The sequence below is a fragment of the Limulus polyphemus genome, unplaced genomic scaffold (genome assembly GCF_000517525.1).
Source record: "Limulus polyphemus unplaced genomic scaffold, Limulus_polyphemus-2.1.2 Scaffold2391, whole genome shotgun sequence".
In the NCBI taxonomy this organism is placed as follows: Eukaryota; Metazoa; Arthropoda; class Merostomata; order Xiphosura; family Limulidae; genus Limulus; species Limulus polyphemus.
Window position 1 is genome coordinate 23,908 of NW_013668001.1, and position 6,709 is coordinate 30,616.

The window sequence follows — 6,709 nt, forward strand, 5'->3', positions numbered from 1 at the left end:
TCTTGACTGACGTTTGAGGATCACTGAACTAACAAAATCTTTAATTTTTACAAATCGGACTGGACTACCTGAACATTAAAATTAGACTGAACTGACTGTATAACAGATGAAATGACACTAACTATATTAGACTAGACATTGAACATCCCGCATGATAAAGAGACTACAATCACTAGTACGCCAATTAGAAACAAAGAGCAAATCAGAAACAGCAGTTCCTTCCCGACTACTCATCGACCCAACAAGGCTAACTCACTAATCACTAAAGCTCATCAGGCCAATGAAAATGTAGAAGCAGTCTAAATGGGCAACAACTAAAAATGTGTGATAAAACTAGGGTCTTAATGGCAGACTTCAAGAGCAAAACCGAAGCTACAGAAATACATTAAGTGTGAAGATGTTATTAAGATAACTTATAGACGAGTGAACACCATATTCATGTTTTCTTTTTGTTATTAACGTGATAACTGGACAGTAGGTTAAGACTTTGGTGTATTTTGTAGCTTTATACACACCGTAGTACTTATTTTATTGCGAAAGATGTTTTAAAACTGTTCAATCTTTCTGCTGACTTTTACGTCACATCTTCGTGGGGTGAACTGTGATATGGAGCTATATTTGTTCAAATTAGGTAGGTAATATAACCAACACCATAACCAGCTGAGAACTGTAGTGTCAATCCAAACTTTATATAAGATCTCTTCCCAGTAGCTAAAGCCAAATAATTAAGTGACCAGCTAGGAGGATGTGAGTGACACTGCTCAAAATATCGATATTCCTTTTCAGAATGGGTTTGCCTGAATACAAGCTTAAAAGTAACATGTAGCAGGTAAGTAACGAGAAAAAAACAAAATTCCAGTTTATATAGTAAGTCAAAGCTTAATGATTCTAAACGTCATTTATACGCAAGAAACATTGAATTTTGTGTTCCTGACTTCCTCGAGGTCCCAAGGGCGCCGCCATTTTTGAAAGTGTGTTCATATCCCCTCTCACAAGGTCACAGATACATACTTAGCACAAGTGCTCAGGTACCACGTGCGGATGCCCTAACGGTTTTTTTTTCTTTTTCAGATATAGATTCTTCTTGGGGTAGTTATAGAAGTGATTAGGGGTACTGGAGGTGTATGGACTATGATCTTAAAGGGCTCTTTGAATCCTGTATAGGAGTTTGGATATTTTAGGCTAGTCCTGTACCAATTCACGTTTTATGCTTCTGAATTTGTGTGTTTGTTTGTTCAAGAACTCATCCAACAGTTTTGGAGATAGAAGTATCAAATTTGGCAGCGTTGTCGGGTTGGCATCTGAATTGTGTTAATCTATATCTCGTAGCTCCCCCTACAAAAGGAGGCTAAAATGCACCCTAAAAGTCAATTAGGCATGATGGAGATCTAGGAGTAGGTGTTCCTTTGAATAACTTTCTGGCTTCTATAAACATTGCTAATTGGAAAATTATGTTATGAAAAAAAAAGGTTAATATTTTTCTTCTAAAACGTTGATCGGTTATAATTGGATTAAAAAAGAACAGCTGAAGAGAGTTTGGTTCTTAAAAAGAGAGGAAACTCAGGTTTAACCGTAATAGTTCGGAGGAGAACTAACATGCATATGCTGGCGTTTTTAACTGTATTATTCGTTGAATATAAATGTATTTGTCAGATATTTTATAGAAGTTAAAATAGTTAAAAAAACAACTGTTTAATTGTGTTCTATAGTCGACAATTATATACTTGTCTATTTAGTGTTAAGAGTCAAAGGTCGGTAACTAGTTGTGTAAAACTATACTACTGATATTCTGAATATAATAATTCGTTGAATAACTAATGTGAAAAGTCTTTGTTACGTGATAATGATAGTTTTCCGTGAGTAATTGGGAAACTTTCATAAAGAGAATGATGGTACTTTTATCTCTCACGAAAATTCGATTTTTTGGATGAATAGTGAATGACATAAACGTGCACTAACAAATATGTCTTCTCTGTTATCAAGTTGCATGTCCTTAAATCGTTTTTACACTCATGTGTGAGAAAAAACCAGATGGAAAGTAATAATTCAATGTTTTAGGTGTGGTTATGGAGCTCGACTCGCAATCTGAGGGTCGCGGGATCGAGTCCCCGTCCCATCAAACATGCTTGCCCTTTCAGCCGAGTGGGGCGTTATAATGTGACGGTCAGTCCCACTATTCGTTGATAAAAGAGTAGCCCAAAAGTTGGCGGTGGGGGTGATGACTAGCTGTCTTCCCTCTAGTATTACACTGCTAAATTAGGGACGGATAGCGCAGACAGTCCTCGTGTAGCTTTGCGCGTAATTCAAACCAAACCTTTTTAATAATAAAATCACCACAAACAAAATCTGTGGGTCACGGGTTCGAATTTCATCATCGAACATGCTCATTCTTTCCGCTGTGGGGGCGTTATACTGTTTTGGTCAATCTCAATATTCATTTATAAAGAACAGTTCAAGAGTTGGTGGTGTGCGGTGTTAAGTAGCAACATTCCCTCTGTCCTATCACTTCTAAATTAGGGACACTTATAGCCCTCGAGTACTTTTGCGCGAAGTTCAATAAACAAGACATCTTCAGAACGAACTTTCTTTTTTTTTGTATTATCCGATAATCGCGAATCGAATATGTACAAAAAAGTCCAAGATGAAGAAATGGGTATGAATAAAATGAAAAAAACTGTAAGAAAGCACAAAAGTGGAAATTTTGGAACAGCAGTGCGGTAACAAAACTAGCCAGCATCGTTAATAAACAATGCGTAGCAACACTTGACAATTTTGAAATTAGTGGATTTAATTCGTACAAAGGTAATTATGAAGCTCTAATTTATTAAAATATGTCATCATGTAAATTTTATAAAAATAAACAAGTCAGTTAGATAGGAAGTACTGAATCTGCTCTAGTCAGCAACATTTTTTGTTAACATTGTTTATCACCATGTCCATTATCACCCATTACTAGCATGACAAATAACGCAAATATTTCACGCAGAAGGTTTGTTTATAGTTAAGCACAAGGCTACACAAAGGGCTATCTGTTCTCTACCCACAACGGGTATCGCAACCCGGTTTTTAGTTTTGTAACTCCGCAGACATAACGCTGTGCCATTAGGGAGGTCCACACAGAATGTTTGCCTCCCAGTAGCACAGCGGTATGTCTGCGGACTTACAACGCTAGAAACCGGGTTGCGATACCCGTGGTGGGCAGAGCACAGATAGGCCATTGTGTAGCTTTGTGCATAATTAAAAACAAACAAACCAACAAGCAGAATGTTTCTTCAATCATGTTGAATTAAATGTAAAACTGCTATCGTTAAATCTTTGCACCACTGTAAGTTTCATTTTCACCTATTCTAATTTTAACTCATTATACTTACATATGTACAAATCGTTCTAAAATAAAGTACCACTTTTGTGCAATCAGTATAAAATACTTGGTGCTTCTGAAGCCTGTCTGTGTGTGTCTGAAAATGGTAAATTTGTTTTCGATCGCTAAGAAATTTTGAAAATACAAACACAACACTTGTACATAGAACATCAAATAAGTGGAATAATATGTCAACGAAAACCCAAGAATCTGAAACCGTTAATAGTATTCCGTTTCGTTAATATAATAGAGATAAATTGTGTTTCTAAATCCTCTGATTTATTTTCATTGACTTCAGTTTCTTCCTTATTTTATCGTGTGTTTCCTTATTGATTTACTGAACTAGACCTTGGCTAGTTACACAATGGGCTTCCTCTGGTGTGCCCATCGCGAGTTTCGAAACTCGGTTTTTAGCGTTATAAGCCCGCTCAGACTTACCGTTGAGCCACTAGGGAGCATCTAAGAACTGAAATTCAATGTAATAAAAATTACATGCATTATAAAAACCAATTTGTAAGAGTCATATGTATATTGCATTTCTTATTACTTGTTTGATCGATTAAATCAAATCAAAATTTTACACGCGTTATTTAATCATTCAAGTTTGCATCTTTTTTCCTCATACATTACAATTATAGTATATAGTCTCATTTTCAAATCACAACATATTCGAAAATCCAAAAAAGTGTTAATAGTGTGTTATCATATGTGTAATTGTATATTACATTATTCACTATTAAAAAAAAGAAATCATGCACCCTATAATCACATAACATAGAAAAAAATGCAAAATTAGCACTACTAAAGTTGGATAACTGATTGTTTAAGTTTCTTACTTTCTCGCATAAGACATTAGTTTGTTTGTTTCTTGTTAAGCTCTGCCAACTGCGGGTATCGAAACTCGACTTTAACCATCGTACTTACCGCTGAGCCACCAAAGGGCTAGCCCATTAATAGTCAATAATAATTTTTCTATTAACTTTGATGAAGTTCTAGAATCAAGTTGTGCGAGGTGTAATATTTATTGAAAACTTACCTATATCAAGTCTGATGATCCAGTCATCAACCCGGGAACTGTTCGAAAGACAATATCCGTTGTTTTAAGAACAAGTTTTTCGTTAAACCTGTTTGTTTTCTAGATTTTATTTGCTTGTTTCTCAGTAACATGTTCGACAAGTTTTGTAAGACAGATTGAGCTATATAGAAAAAAAAATAAGATTTTGAAGGATAAGCATAATAAAAAAATAAGTTAAAGAATCAGAAGCTTTGATGATTATATGACCTATATATATATATATATATACTTAAAACGAAAATACTTGTATTCTTACAACTGATCGTTGACTTACCAGAACAATTAGTACATCTCGTTTTTTTAGGAAAAACCTAAGATACATGTTCTAGTTTCATATGAACTCATTATATTTAAGTCCACGCTATATTTCTACAAACCCTTCGTTAGAAATAATGAATATGAAAATGTAATTAAAAACTGGTAACCAAACTTGTCGTTTTCCTCAATCGTCCTAAAATCACAATTTGTATTTTCATATTATTTCCCCGAAAGGGGCCAAAGGCAGCCTGGAGGGGTCACCTGTTCTACCACTCGCACCAACGTGTGTTGTGTGTCAGTAACACTAAACTGACGTCACATAAAGGACACTTAACGTTGCAATTTATACTGTCGTGACGTCAGCGAAATGAGCATGCCATGAATCACGAGAAGAATTATGCAGTCTGTAGGCTACAACACAGGATGACATATGAACTTCAAAAGCAAGAAATAGAAATATTTGTTACTCTTAATTTTGGTTTTTTACTCTTTTACTAAAGGAACAAACAAACACTGTAAATTTGTTTTATCCATATCACATATCTACATTATTTTGATTATTAGGTTTGTTATATTTATAACTTTCTTTATAATTCACACTATACTATTGTTTTATCTTTTATCTCTGCACTCAGCATCTTTTAATATGTTCTGACTAACAATTTTATTAATTTTATGATAAATGTGTCCAATGTTTTTTCTAAATAGGAATTTAGAAAATAAGATAAAGACATAATGAGCCAACAAAAACAAAAAAACAGAAACTCTGAAAATTTTCTCACGCGTTTTTATTTAACCAAGTTTGCACCACAAAAAAAAGAAAAGGTTCAAGACATTATTCTAATTCAATTTCAAACTTTTTTCTAAATTATCTATACTTAAACAGCTAAAAATTCTAGATTTTTGTTCCTAACCAACATTAAGAGTAAGTACTTAAATATAACACGGAAAACAAATCTATTATAACATTTATAACATATTCACACCTTTTCCCAATCATTAAACGTACATTAAGCATTAACAGTTATCAAGCTGACTTTTTAAAGTCGAGAAAATTTGGCTTTAAATGAGAAAGTCAAAGCTTCAATACTAACTTTAAACTTGGATTGTTAGCTTAATATAAAATATAATACAAAACGATCAAAGGTGCAATAGTAACCCATCTGAACGTCGACGTATAAGGACTAGAATAGCAGTTTGAGTTTACCACATGCTAATAATATAAAATAAAAATAACCAAACCTAGAGAATCACTTCGAAAGATTTTTTGTGTGTGAAAAAAATTATAAATTGTTATTTGGCTAAATTAATTAATAGGAAAAGAACATGGTAAGGTATAGAAAAAAACAGTACAAAAATGTAAATGTAACAAAGATATTATGTTTTGTTTAGTGAGGTCACTTCCATAGCATATCTGTATTATTCTTTAAAAACGCATCTGTTTCAACTAGGATAATCATCTTCTTATAGACAGATAAACGATGAAAAAGGATTATCAAAATATGATGTAATATAGACAGAATGTTATCAAAAATTCACATTTGTCCTTTCGTAAGTACTCTAGTAAATAAACAACATAAAAATCAAACAATCCATATTTCTTTTCGTCTGTGAGAACTCCAGAATCATCAGAGCAAGATATGTTTTCGTCTACTGAAACCTCCTTTCCACAGAATTATAAATAATCCAAAAAAATAACAAAATAAAACAGTCTTATTAAGTAGATACTAGCCCTGATTATGGTAGCTGTGTTATTGAAACTACTCGTCTTTAACTAATAATAATGATGATTCCTTTCACTGTGCGAAAAACGTTGTTTTTTATGTTTCATACTCTTAATGTAGTAGCACAATGTGCCTGTAGAGAAATTATAAAACAAAAACTAAAACCATCAAGCACATGCTTGCTACATTTCACTTTTTTTACATATATATTTAATATTTCCTGCATGTTCCACTATAGCTAGTTTCCATAAACGATTTCAGAATATATATATATATATATATATATATATA